General features: G+C 44.9%; 1 protein-coding gene across 3 annotated transcripts in view; it reads left to right on the top strand.

The window, feature by feature from the left end:
* The window catches only part of LOC137618716 (zinc finger protein OZF-like), a 912,062-nt gene that overhangs the window by 70,244 nt on the left and 827,021 nt on the right, over window positions 1–14,797 (top strand). The window contains exon 4 of one of the 3 annotated variants that reach the window (XR_011039821.1): window positions 1,411–2,156. The exons of the other annotated variants lie outside the window; for them this stretch is intronic. The gene's annotated coding sequence lies outside the window, so the exon portion shown is untranslated. Of the gene's footprint in view, window positions 1–1,410; window positions 2,157–14,797 lie in introns of those variants that run through there. 3 annotated transcript variants of the gene reach the window in all.

Raw genomic sequence — 14,797 nt, 5'->3', positions numbered from 1 at the left:
GATTAAAACACCGGTCAGAGCTCGAGGCTGAAGTGACACAGTCAGGTATATCTAACCTGAACGTTACAGCACTGTTTGGGTCGCCCGAAACACAACGTTGCCCCGAGTCATTGCCTGATTTTTCGGGATTTTTATTGTCCTCTTCTGAGTCGACGGATTCTGTCTCTGGTTTACCTCAAAGTATATCGATCACCCGCAGATACCAACTGTTATGTGAGGTTATCGACCGATTAAAGACACCCAGCCTGTATCTGGAGAGTCGCCGGCTTAGCCTGTCTCCTGTGCTGCGTGAAATTATTATGGCTCACCAGCAGATTGCTGAATCCCGGCGCATGTCCGGAGACAGAATTTTGAGACTCAGAAGAACTATAAATCTCCCACGGAATCAATCTTGGTACAGCTTTTAAAGAAAGTTTTGATAGTAATTACCCTTTTTTGTTCTTATTAGTCATATGGTAATTCCCACATTGGGTATTTGAAAGGCTGAGAAAGGGACACGTGGTGTGAGGAAATCTTTCTTTAGTCACGGTTTCTGTAACTGTCGCATTTATTGTAGTACTGTAAATTGACCTTGACCATGACAGTTATAATAAATTCAATAAACTGTTATTATCATGCAATACCTGTAGTCCAAAATCAATGAGTTTTGTATGCTTTTACATTGATTTTGGACTGCAATGAATGTAATTTTTTTTTCTTGATAGATCCTGAATGTATTCCTGTAATACCGAAATTTTGTAAAAAATGAAATTGTTATTTTGTATATTATTGAAGCATTGTTGGGAGGAATAGACAGTAATAAAATTTTTCGTTTTTAAGTACTATGTTTCCATATTGTCTGATAGTTTGTCTATTCCTATTGCTTTTTGTTATGAAAAAAATGTATTGTACCTGAAGGACGGGATGATGAATTAAATCTTTAGTTGATCCTCCTACCTTTTTACTGAGTTTATTTATTTTTTGCAAGGTAAGATTTTTTTCAGGTGAATGTACAGTTTGTGTGGGGGGTTGCTGTCAGTTACGAGGCATTTTTTGGATGGGCTTGAGGGCTAATGGGGGGGAATGCAATATGTAAGGTGTTTGTATCTAGGAAAACTTAGTGGAGTTGTATTTTATGAAACATAGTCATTTTTTTTTAAACCTGTATATATATATATATATATATATATATATATATATATATATATATATATATATATATATATATATATATATATATATATATATATATATATATATATATATATATATATATATATATATATATATATATATATATATATATATATATATATATATATATATATATATATATATATATATATATATATATATATATATATATATATATGATATCCCTCTGTGGCCATATATATAAAAATGCTTTGATCTGTTGTTATTCCTTTCCAGGTATTGACAGCAGCCCCTACACTCAGTAGGGAGTATAAGGGAGAGAAAATATCGAATATTTCCTATTACCAGTCTGTACTAGTCTGTGTTGCTGCTCTGTATTCATATAACCCGCCTTGTAACTAGAAGTAAGCTACTGTGTTGCTATTTGAGAGTGTGTCATAAACATTAATAGTTAACAGGAGCTATTGAAATGGCATATCTGGTCAGAGGCCCAAGGAGTGAATTCATGTTAGGCGGGGAATGACGGTGTTCGAGTATTGTTATAGTGGGCCCGCAGAGACCTGTAAGACATAGTATGCGGCTGTACTGATCAGAAATTAGGACTGTTTAAGTGACTTTGCATCCCAATGGTGGACGGGAGATTGATGAGAACAGTATTGATTTAGGGAAAATTGTGGTACTGTATTTTTCACCGTTATATGTTCTTTGTAGATGGCTCATTAGATAGTAAGTGTTCAAGTTTATTACTGGTCATTACCGATGTTATAAAACTATAGTATTGCGGGGTTCTCCTTTAAGCTTAGTTCTGAAGAAATGCTTTTTTTTTGTTTTAGAGGCTATGTTGAGAATCCTAATATTTCTAAGTCTTTCAAATCCTCAGGTTCTGCAGTAATAGTTTTGTAAGGATTTTGAAGTTCCATTTTGTAACTGTGTGGTGATATATCTTGCATGCAGCTTAGTATTTTTTTCTCTTGCTGGTATAATATGCAAAAGGGATGTTAATTTTGCCTTTGACTATCTTAACTGATATATTAATGTATTCTTAATAGCTTAATTTTCAAATAAATAGTCGTTTTGCCTGTTTTACAGCATTTCATTTCAGAACCTCCCTCCACGGTTTCTCTTCCCTAGCCACTGTTTTTTAAGATCTCTCAAGTATAGTAATTTATCATAATTTTTTCCTCCCACAGTGTGTTCCTTTATTAATTATAATATTCCCTTTCACCTAATGTTCTTATACCTTTACTTATAATCAGCAAGCCAAAGGCAAGAGAAGGAAAGGCATGATAAATAACAAGGTTCAAGCTGGGTCCCCTTGCCCAGTATAAATCAAGGGGTGGTGCCCAGAGCTCCGTTCTCTTGACCTGTTACTTAAGTTTTTTTGGGGGTATTACACCGTTGTATATTTGTTGTGTAGTGAACGTCAGGTTGTGGTTGGCATTAGGACACTAGGCAGTTCGGGTGCTACCTCTGGCCACAGTCAGCAAACCACTACAACTTGCAGTGAGACTGCAAGACTTCATGTGTACACTGGACCTGAAGGACGCGTACTTCCAGATCCCAATCCATCCGTCTTCCAGGAAGTACTTGAGATTCAGCCTAGACAACAAGATCTACCAGTTCAAGGTGCTGTGTTTCGGTCTCTCCACAGCACCGCAGGTTTTCACGAGTGTTCACCATGATATCTTCGTGGGCACACAGGATCGGCATCCGTCTCCTCCGTTATCTGGACGACTGGCTGATCCTGGCAGACTCGGAGTCGACCCTTCTTCGACACCGAGACAAGCTTCTGGGACTTTGCCAAGATCTAGGGATCATGGTCAATCTCGAGAAGTCTTCTCTGCTTCCATTTCAACGACTGGTATATCTAGGCATGATATTGGACACCAATCTCCACAAAGCCTTTCCATCAGACGACAGGATAGCAAGGCTGAGGAGGGTCGCAGATCCTTTCCTCAGACAAGAAGAGCTTCCAGCTCAATCGTGGTTACGTCTCCTAGGTCACCTTTCCTCCCTAGCCCGTCTGGTTGCAAACGGCCGCCAAAGGATGAGATCCCTGCAATGGCGGCTCAAGTCCCGGTGGAATCAAGGGCGCGATTCCCCGGACATCCTGGTCCCTATGGGCCCTACAAAACGGATGGATCTTCAGTGGTGGGTGACGGACGAAAACCTTCGAAAGGGAGTGGATCCTCTCGTCCACCCCCCCGGATTTGAGGCTGTTCTCGGACGCTTCAAAAGAAGGGTGGGGGGCCACGTTCTGAACCACAGGATCTCAGGCCTATGGTCAGAATCAGAAAAGTGCCTCCACATAAATCTGCTAGAAATGAAGGCCGTATATCTGGCACTTCAACAGTTCCAACGGATCCTGGCGGGTCACTCTGTGGTGGTGATGAGCGACAACACCACGGTGGTGGCTTACATCAACAACTGGGAGATACCTTTTCACAACAGCTATCCCATCTTGCAGTAGAGGTACTGAGATGGACCGAAGTCCACTCAATTCCACTATCGGCTCCCTTCATTCCGGGCAAGAGGAATGTGCTCGCCGACAGTTTGAGCAGAGCATCGCAGATAGTGAGTACCGAGTGGTCTTTGGATCGTCTAGTAGCCAACAAAGTCCCTACTTTGTGGGGTTCCCCGACGGTGGACCTGTTCGCGACAGCCCTGAACTTCAAGCTGCCGCTGTACTGCTCCCCAGTCCCGGACCCCAAGGCACTCTGGCAAGATGCCTTCCAACAACGTTGGGACAACATCGACGTCTACACCTTCCCATTGTTCTGTCTGATGAGAAGGGTGCTCAACAAGACCAGACTATCGGTCAACCTGTCGATGACCCTAATAGCTCCGCTATGGCATCATGCAGAGTGGTTCCCGGACCTTTTGCAGCTCCTGACGGAACTCCCGAGAAAGCTTAGCAACCACACTGCAACATCTTCCACAAAGCCGTAGCATCGCTTCGGCTTCACGCCTGGAGACTATCCAGCATCTCCTCACAGAGAGAGGCTTCTCGCAACAAGCTGCGGAGAGGATGTCTCGACACCTGCGAAAGTCATCTGCAGGGGTCTACCAGGCAAAGTGGAGAGTTTTCTGTGGTTGGTGTCATGGAAGGGGTATCTCTCCCCTCGATGCCACTATTCCAGCACTAGCGGAGTTTCTTGTGTATTTGCGGGAAGAAATGCGCCTTTCGGTCTCAGCGGTGAAAGGCTATCGCTCAGCCTAAAGTCTTGCCTTCAGGCTGAAAGGAATGGACATTTCCTACTCGCTGGAACTTTCCCTACTCATACGAAGCTACAAGCTTACCTGCCCTCAGTCTGAAGTGAGACCCCCTCCATGGAACATGGTTCATGTCCTCATGGCTCTGAAGAGACCTCCATTCCAACCATTACGCCAGGCTTCTGATCGTCGCCTGACTTGGAAGACGGTGTTCCTGCTTGCTTTGGCCTCGGCCAAGCTAGTCAGTGAACTTCATGGTCTCTCGTACGACGTCGCCCATTCAAGGGGATGGGGGGAGGTAACGTTCGGGTTCGTCCCTGAGTTTGTTGCTAAGACTCAGAATCCTGGAGTTCCGGACGCACGGTTCGACGCCTTCAGGATTTCGAGTCTCCGTTCTGTAACAGATGACCCAGACCATCTCCTTCTGTGCCCAGTAAGGAGTCTGAGGCTCTATATGAAGAGAACAGCTGCAGTTTGTCCTCGAGTGCATGCCCTGTTTGTGAGCACAGGGAGAACTAAGAGGAGGGTCACTAAGAACACCATCTCAGCTTGGATTCACAGGGTTATCCACCATTCCCTGAATCCAGACCCTCCTCCGTCACATTGCCTGAGAGCACACGATGTCAGAGGCATCGCTACGTCCCTGGCATTCAAGAGAAATTTCTCAGTGACGCGGGTTCTACAAGCTGGGGTCTGGAAGCGTCAAACGACCTTCACAGCCCACTACTTGCAGGATGTGACCCACAGGAGGCTCGATACATTCTCTATCGGCCCTGTGGTGGCTGCACAACAGCTGGTCTAACCTCAGGCTCCCTAATGGACAAGTAGCAGAAGGTTAAGGGCATTGTTACCCGGTTTAAGTCTGCATGAATGAAAAAGTATGTCTGGCCCTTACTCTTTTCTTCATCCTCCCCTCTCTTGGGGAAAGCAGCATCCTGGGTTCTCTGCACAGCTGACCTCAAACCACTGCAGGTAAACCATGCTTCCTTGTGTTCCGAGTATTAATATACTGTAATACTGTCGCCTCCCCATACCCTGACGAGGTGGTATTTGGAACGTCCTAGCCTAAATTTCCATCTAAAGGACTTCAGGTCAACTTCCTAGTACGAGTCATACTTCTATCTTTCACACACTAGCTTATATAGGCCGCACGTTCCTTGCGGAGCAAGGAACTTGCGAGGTGCAGGGAATCCTTATCTCGAGTGCTACACACTCGGATCCTGAGTCCCCAGGCAAAGCCAAAGCCAGCAAGGCTGGGACTTACCACCCTACCTAAGGGTCGAGTCACCCCATGTAAATAGCGTGGTTTGTATTTCGGTTACGGAACAAATGACAAATTCGGAGATAATTTGTATTTTTCCTAACCATACAAACCTTAGCTATTTACACATACTTGCCCGCCAGCCCTGTCCCCCGTGAAGTCCTACCCCCTCGCTAACTATGGAGGGGTTAGTAAACCCTTGTTTAAAAATCTAATGGCTCGTCAATTCAGCTACGCCGAAAGTAATACCCCATGTAAATAGCCAAGGTTTGTATTGTTAGGAAAAATACAAATTATCTCCGAATTTGTCATTTTATGATGGTAGGAAAGAGAAACACTGAGAAGCGAGGGTGATATTCAAATAAACATAAATAATGACACATTGCCAATATCTAGTAAAGTTCGTGATCTATGTGTATTCCTTGACTGCATCTTGTCTCTCAATACCCAAATAAATAATGTAGTAAAAACTGCTGTTTATCATCGAAGAAATATTGCTTTTATAAAAAAGTACCTGGGTGAATGTTCCGTAAAGAAACTTGTGATAAACTGTGTGATTGCTAGAATTGACTACTGTAACTCCATCGACTACAATCTACCAAAAGTGCAACTTAAAAAATTACAAAACATAATAAACAGAGGAGCAAGACTGAAAAAAAGGTTTCCCATCTAGAGGAAACATCACACTTATATCGATTAACCTACATTAGCTGCCTATTAAAACGAGAATTAAATTTAAAAGATGCACCATAACCCACCAAGTTATCAGAAGTTGTCATCCAAAATATCTAAGAGAATTGCTACATATTGTGCAGCCAACAAATCGTCCTGACACGAGAATAGTTACAGATGGTTTCAAACTAGTAGAACCTAGATAAATGCCTACTGTAGGCTATGGAGCCTTTAAATATGGGGACCCCTGACCATACAATAGGCTCCCACAAGACATCCGAATAATTGGAGATATTAAGGCTAATACTCCTTGTTCTCGAGAGTATGTTAGCTATAGGACACCATATGATCAATGAGCAGGGTGCCAGGGCGGAAGTCTTATATACGTTCGTCGAGATGTTCCCCAAATATATTTGACCTTGTAAACCTCTGCCGGCAGTGGTTGTTCAAATGATTATAGGGAGAAAATATACAATTTGCTCTATTAACTTGCCTCGAATGATAACCATTTGTATGATAATTTATTAGAGGTGATGCAACAGCTCCCTCAACCTTTTCTTTTACTTGGAGCTTTGAATGGTAGGCTCCTTTATGGGGTGACGTTTTAGCAAAGACTGTAATAAAATGTTTAGCTAGGGAAAATACAAATTATACTGTAGTTTATTTTTGTGTTTAATTGTTTTTATATTCTATATAAATATTGTGAGTTCTTTATGCCTTGTTTCATGACCCCCTTACAATGTTTTTACAGAGTAATGGCACCCTGCACCCAGCAGGGATCAGGTTTTAGAGCTGTCTTTCAGATTTTTAAATACTAAGAATCCTGCCAATGGCAGAACCCAATGTCGAGGCACTTAGTTTTATCTACCGATGTAACCAGATGACTGACTCGTCTTTTAGACTGTAGTTGTGGGTTACATATGATATGAAGTCTATTGTGTGATCAGTCTTATCACTGACAGTTGAGTTCCCATCACGCTTTCTGCCTCTTGCAGGTATTGGTTTATAAAACGGATTTTGAGCAAAGCAAAACATCTATTTTTCAATATTTAACTTAGCCGGTGATTATATAAGCTGCAGCTCTGCTGCTCGACAGAAAACTCTACGTTAAAAATCCGCCAGCGATCGCTATGCAGGTAGGGGGTGTACTTCAACAGCGCCATCTGTCGTGCAGGTACTCAGTACTCATTGTAAACAAAGAACTCAATTTTCTCTCTGTCGTGCCACCGGCAAGACCTACTAATTCGCTGTTGCTAACTGGATTGGTTTTCACAACTATTTGGTGAAGTACACGTTTCTAGTTTTGAGCTTTCGCTGTGCAGGCTTTCTCTTCAATAAATCCTTGCATTCTTTTTTTGATATCGGATTATTTGTTGACGACTTTGGATAGTTTTTGAATTCCCCTTTGACAATTCAAAATGGCTGACCTTTCTCAAGTCCCTAAATTCAGGAAGTGTAATGCTAGGGACTGTTCAAGGCGTCTTCCGAAGACCTCTATCGATCCTCACACCGTTTGTTCCAATTGTCGGGATAAAACCTGTCAATTGGAAGATCGATGTGAGGAATGCGTTGGGCTTTCGGAATTCGATTTTATCGAATTCCAGAAATATACACGTAGGCTAGAGAGAGATAGAGTCAGGAGAAGTTCATCTCGTTCCGTTGATTTTTCCTCTCCTCATGCCCCACAACCTATTCCTTCCCCTGTAGTGGTTGCTCCTAATCCCCCTTCTGGCACTCAGGAACCTTCGATGGCAGATATGATGCGTGCCATCCAAGCTCTGGGTGAGAGAGTCGAGTCCTTGGCTAGTGACCGTAACCAGCTCATGGCGGACGTCAAGGAGCTGAAGTGTAAGAGTGCAGTGGGAAGTGATAAAGTGAGTGATAGTGTTGTGGATAGTGTTGCGCTTGAGGGTTCGTCTGTTCGTGCCTGTCGTCCTCCTAGTCCGGGACCTCTTGCAAGCTCCCAAGTCCAGGGGAGAAGCAATGTCGTATGACCAAAGGGTTCGAGAGGCTTTAATCAGCGAACAGACGTTCCCTCCGTGGTTTCGGGCGTATCTACCCAAGATCGCCCCACCCACACAGAGACGAGAGAGCCCATTTATTCCTCGTCTGTGGAAGAGGATTCTCGTAAGAAACCATGGACCAAGGTCTCACGACCTCTTAAGCGCAAGTCGGTCCCTTCCGCGCAAGTCCAACGGCCCAGTTGTAGCCACTGGGTCAGTTCGGACTCGCTGCAGTCTTCCGATGACTGCTCACCTCCTAAGAGAGGCAAAGCGGTACCGCCTCAGGCAGTCACACCGTCTGTCGCCGCACCTGCTCCTGTAGACCCTAAGTGGTCTTTGCTGCAGACCATGCAGTATCAGTTAACGTCACTGATGCAGGACTTTCGTGCGGAGAAGGTTGCTGCTGCACCAACCTCTTGCCTACAACCAACCATGGTTGTGCGTCCTGTGGACGCTGAGGCGACCTTCTTGCGCACTCCAGCTGAGAGAGTCCCGCCACCCATGCGTTCCAGTGTACCCTGCCAGCCGCATGTTGACGTTCAGCGACGCACGGAACCTTCCGTTGACGTTCGCGAGGTACAACAACCGTCAAAGTTCTTTTGTTTTGACGCGGTGCGTCAACCTCCGCAACCCAGTGTGGTTGCCTCTGCTCGCCCACATCAGACTAGACAGTCTGGAGTAGACGCTGTGCGTCCCCGCGCTGCTATGGTTGTTGCCAGCTCACAGACTGGGCAACAGTTCCATGACGTTGCGTCCGGTTCAGTCACGCGTGCACCCGTGCGACCGGACTCAGCTGACCAGCCGATACCTACTCCTTTGCCGCTTCCTCCTCAATTCTCGGATGATGGACTCTCTGATGATGACGATGCGGCACACGTTGATGAACCACATTCGGACCTTGACGAGCCCAAGACCACGCAACCCTCTTTGGACTTTAGAAAAGTTCTTGCTCTGTTCAAAGAAATGTATCCGGACCAGTTTGTGTCTGTGGCTCCACGCTCTCCTCCGTCAGAGTTCGCTTTAGGTACGCAGTCATCCTCGCCTGCCTTTACGAAACTCGTCCTCGCACGCTCGTCCAAGAGAGCTTTACGAGTTTTAGGAGATTGGATGCAGTCCAAAAAGAGTCTAGGGAAGACAGCCTTTACGTTTCCCCCTGCTAAACTCTCTTCCAGATCGAGCGTCTGGTATGCCACGGGAGAAGTTCTCGGCTTGGGAGTTCCTGCCTCTGCCCAGGGCGACTTCTCAAGTCTTGTAGACTCTCCCCGCAGGCTAGCCATGAGACGCTCTAAGATATGCTGGTCACCTTCGGACCTAGACTATCTGTTGAAAGGAGTATTTAGAGCCTTCGAGGTCTTCAACTTTTTGGACTGGTGTCTGGGAGCTTTGAGCAGGAAGATCTCCCCTTCTGACAAGGAATCTTCCTTGCTCATCATGTCCTGCATGGACAAGGCCATACGTGACGGATCTAGTGAGCTTGCTGCTTCGTTCGTATCCGGGGTCCTCAAGAAGCGTGAGAACCTTTGCTCTTTCCTGTCAGCTGGAGTGACACCGTGTCAAAGATCAGAACTTCTGTTTGCTCCTCTCTCTAAGTGCCTTTTTCCAGAGGACTTGATTAAGGAGATTGCTGCTTCTTTGATTCAGAAGGACACCCATGACCTGGTTGCGTCCTCTGCCCGCAAAGCCACCCCTTTGCCTACCTTGTCAAGACCCAGGATGGACACTCCAGCGTCCAGATTTATTCCGCCCTTTCGTGGCAGAGCCTCCAGCAGAGGAGGTGCTCGTGCCGAAGGGAGACGTGGGAAGAAGAAAGGAACCAAGTCCTTTAAAGGCAGAGTCTGACTGCCGCCTTCTTCAGACAGCAGTGGGAGCCAGACTCAAGAACTTCTGGCAGACCTGGGAGAAGAGAGGCGCAGATGCACAATCTGTGAAGTTGCTCAGAGAGGGGTACAAGATCCCGTTTGTACGAAAACCCCCTCTAGCAACGTCTCCCATCGATCTCTCTCCCAGGTACAGAGAGGAAGACAAGAGACGAGCATTGAAACAGGAGGTGTCTCTCTTGCTAGAAAAGGGAGCGGTAGTCAAAGTCCTGGACCATCAAACCCCGGGCTTCTACAACCGTCTCTTCTTAGTGGTAAAGAAGACAGGAGGGTGGAGGCCGGTGCTAGACGTCAGTGCGCTGAATGTCTTTGTCACAAAGCAGACGTTCGCCATGGAGACCACAAAGTCCGTTCTAGCAGCGGTCAGAAAGGAAGACTGGATGGTCTCTTTAGACCTAAGGGACGCATACTTTCACGTCCCCATCCACCCAGACTCCCAACCTTTTCTGAGATTTGTTTACGAAAAGGTTGTCTACCAGTTTCAAGCCCTGTGCTTTGGCCTAAGCACAGCTCCTCTTGTGTTTACGAGGCTGATGAGGAATATAGCCAAATTCCTTCATTTAGCGGACATCAGAGCCTCCCTCTATTTGGACGACTGGCTTCTAAGAGCTTCTTCCAGTCGTCGCTGTCTGAAGGATCTAAAGTGGACTCTAGATCTGACCAAGGAATTGGGTCTCCTGGTCAATATGGAAAAGTCTCAACTGGTCCCATCCCAAACTATTGTGTATTTAGGGATGGAGATTCACAGTCAAGCTTTTCGGGCTTTTCCGTCGGCCCCCAGTACAAGTCAAGCCCAGTTATGCATCCAGAACATGCTGAAGAAGGAATGATGTTCAGTCAGGCAGTGGATGAGTCTGATAGGGACACTATCATCCCTGGAACAGTTCGTATCGTTAGGAAGACTACACCTCCGTCCTCTTCAATATCACCTAGCTGTTTACTGGAAAAAGGACAAGACGCTAGAAGCGGTCTCGATCCCCATTTCCGAGAAGATGAAGTCTTCCCTGACTTGGTGGAAGGACAGTATCAGCCTCAGAGAGGGTCTGCCCCTGGCTGTTCAGACTCCCAACCACGTTCTCTTCTCGGACGCATCGGACACGGGCTGGGGCGCGACATTAGACGGTCGGGAATGCTCGGGAACTTGGAACTCGAGTCAAAGAACATTGCATATCAACTGCAAGGAGCTACTGGCAGTTCATCTGGCCTTGAAAAGCTTCAAGTCTCTCCTTCAAGGCAAAGTGGTGGAGGTGAACTCGGACAACACCACGGCTTTGGCGTACATCTCCAAGCAAGGAGGGACCCACTCTATGACGTTGTACAAGATCGCAAGGGACCTCCTCACCTGGTCAAAAGATCTAAACATTTCTCTAGTAACGAGGTTCATCCAAGGCAACTTGAATGTCATGGCAGATTGCCTCAGTCGGAAGGGACAAATCATTCCAACAGAATGGACCCTACACAAGGATGTGTGCAAGAGACTGTGGGCCACATGGGGCCAGCCTACCATAGATCTCTTCGCAACCTCGATGACCAAGAGGCTCCCAATATATTGCTCACCAATCCCGGACCCAGCAGCAGTTCATATAGATGCCTTTCTACTGGATTGGTCACATCTAGACCTTTATGTATTCCCCCCGTTCAAGATTGTCAACAAGGTTCTGCAGAAGTTCGCCTCTCACGAAGGGACAAGGTTGACGTTAGTTGCTCCCCTCTGGCCCGCGAGAGAATGGTTCACCGAGGTACTTCGATGGCTAGTGGACGTTCCCAGAACTCTTCCTCTAAGGGTGGACCTTCTATGTCAGCCACACGTAAAGAAGGTACACCAAGGCCTCCACGCTCTTCGTCTGACTGCCTTCAGACTATCGAAAGACTCTCGAGAGCTAGAGGCTTTTCGAAGGAGGCAGCCAGGGCGATTGCTAGAGCAAGGAGGACATCCACTCTTAGAGTCTACCAGTCGAAGTGGGAAGTCTTCCGAAACTGGTGCAAGTCGGTATCAGTATCCTCGACCAGTACCTCTGTAACTCAAATAGCTGACTTCCTTTTATACCTGAGGAAAGAAAGATCTCTTTCAGCTCCCACTATCAAGGGTTACAGAAGCATGTTGGCATCAGTCTTCTGTCACAGAGGCTTAGATCTTTCCAACAACAAAGATCTACAGGACCTCCTTAAGTCTTTTGAGACCACGAAGGAGCGTCGTTTGGCTACACCTGGTTGGAATTTAGACGTGGTACTAAGATTCCTCATGTCAGAAAGGTTCGAGCCACTACAATCAGCCTCCTTTAAAGATCTCACTTTAAAGACTCTTTTCCTGGTTTGCTTAGCCACAGCTAAAAGAGTCAGTGAGATTCACGCCTTCAGCAGGAACATCGGATTTTCATCTGAAACGGCTACATGTTCTTTACAACTTGGTTTTCTAGCCAAAAACGAGCTACCTTCTCGTCCTTGGCCGAAATCGTTCGATATTCCAAGCCTATCAAATATGGTTGGAAATGAACTAGAAAGAGTCTTATGCCCTGTTAGAGCTCTTAAGTTCTATTTAAGACGAACTAAACCTTTACGAGGACAGTCAGAAGCTTTATGGTGTTCTGTTAAGAAACCATCTTTGCCTATGTCAAAGAATACCTTATCCTATTTTATCAGACTGTTAATACGAGAAGCTCATTCCCATCTGAATGAGGAAGACCAAGCTTTGCTGAAGGTAAGGACACATGAAGTTAGAGCTGTCGCAACTTCAGTGGCCTTTAAACAAAATAGATCTCTGCGAAGTATAATGGACGCAACCTATTGGAGAAGCAAGTCAGTGTTCGCGTCTTTTTATCTTAAAGATGTCCAGTCTCTTTACGAGAACTGCTACACCCTGGGACCATTCGTAGCAGCGAGTGCAGTAGTGGGTGAGGGCTCAACCACTACATTCCCCTAATTCCATAACCTTTTTAATCTTTCTCTTGAAATGTTTTTATTGTTGTTTTTGGGTTGTCCGGAAGGCTAAGAAGCCTTTCGCATCCTGGTTGATTTGGCGGGTGGTCAGATTCTTTTCTTGAGAAGCGCCTAGATTAGAGGTTTTGATGAGGTCCTGTAGTATGGATTGCAACCCTTGATACTTCAGCTCCTAGGGGTCGCTCAGCATCCTAAGAGGATCGCGAGGCTCCGTAAGGAAGACGTACTTAAAAAGGCAGAGTAATTGTTCAAGTCGACTTCCTTACCAGGTACTTATTTATTTTATGTTTGTTATTTTGATAACTGCTAAAATGAAATAAAAAATCCTTAGCTCATAATAATGTAAACATTTATTGCTGGTCTCTACCCACCCCCCTGGGTGTGAATCAGCTTATATAATCACCGGCTAAGTTAAATATTGAAAAATTTTATTTTTATAATAAAATAAATTTTTGAATATACTTACCCGGTGATTATATATTAAAGGACCCTCCCTTCCTCCCCAATAGAGACGCAGTGGACCGAGGAGAAAATTGAGTTCTTTGTTTACAATGAGTACTGAGTACCTGCACGACAGATGGCGCTGTTGAAGTACACCCCCTACCTGCATAGCGATCGCTGGCGGATTTTTAACGTAGAGTTTTCTGTCGAGCAGCAGAGCTGCAGCTTATATAATCACTGGGTAAGTATATTCAAAAATTTATTTTATTATAAAAATAACATTTTTGGGTGAGATAGCCATGTCGTCCTGATGGAAGGCTCCTTTAGGTAGCTTTCTAAGGGATATTTTTCTACAGTGATACTCCCAGAGAATTAACCATAGGTCTCCAGAATGCTAACTTCTGGCACGAGTATCCTTAATATAACTTCTAAAGATATCGCATAAAATCAGGGGATGTATTTTTTGATACGACATATAGCAATCTTCACCCCGAATAGATTTAACTCTTTGAGGGCGAAAAGTGGTGAATGAAAGGGAGCCGTTATCAAGGTATCCAGTGGACCCCTTCCCTGTACTACTACGGCCCTTCATTCCTTGTTGCATTTAAGCAGGAATAGCCACAGATAGAGTAGTTTTGGGTGGGGTCTTTTCATTAAATAGTTTTTTTTTTTTTTTTTTTTTTTTTTTTTTTTTTTTTTTTTTTTTTTTAAGAAGGGTGGGTCTATCAGGACGACATGGCCATATCACCCAAAAAAAGGCTTTTTTGCTCTACTCAAAATCCGTTTTTTGGGCTCTGCCATGTCGTCCTGATGGAAGCTTACCAGAGAATTAACTTGAAAGTACTATATCTGTGGATTTGCACAAGTGCCTTTACTTTGAATGAGTTCCATATATGGTCTCCTAGACCTTTATATATATGACATTACCGTTATTTGTCATATCCACTAAGTTTGGAAATAACTTAGGGCTTCCTTCCCTCTGCAGGGAAATTGTCGACTTCGACTAAAAGGATTCAAAGTTTGCATTTCAGTAGGAACACGAGGGAAACTTCTTTCGAGATTACCTGGTTGTTCTTTGGAAATCATACTAACAAGGTATCTATTTTAAGGAAAATAGAAAGGCTTTGGAATCTTTTAGATTCTGCATCTATATAGAACAGTCCATAAATCACCATAGTGATTTTTACTAAAAGGTATTACACTCGAGGGTGCTAACACCTATTCACCCGATACTTTGAGTCCCGAGACAGTCCACTGTT

This window comes from Palaemon carinicauda, chromosome 25 (assembly GCF_036898095.1).
Source record: "Palaemon carinicauda isolate YSFRI2023 chromosome 25, ASM3689809v2, whole genome shotgun sequence".
Taxonomy (NCBI): domain Eukaryota; kingdom Metazoa; phylum Arthropoda; class Malacostraca; order Decapoda; family Palaemonidae; genus Palaemon; species Palaemon carinicauda.
The sequence above is the reverse complement of the archived record's forward strand: the minus strand, read 5'-3'. Positions and strand labels throughout refer to the sequence as shown.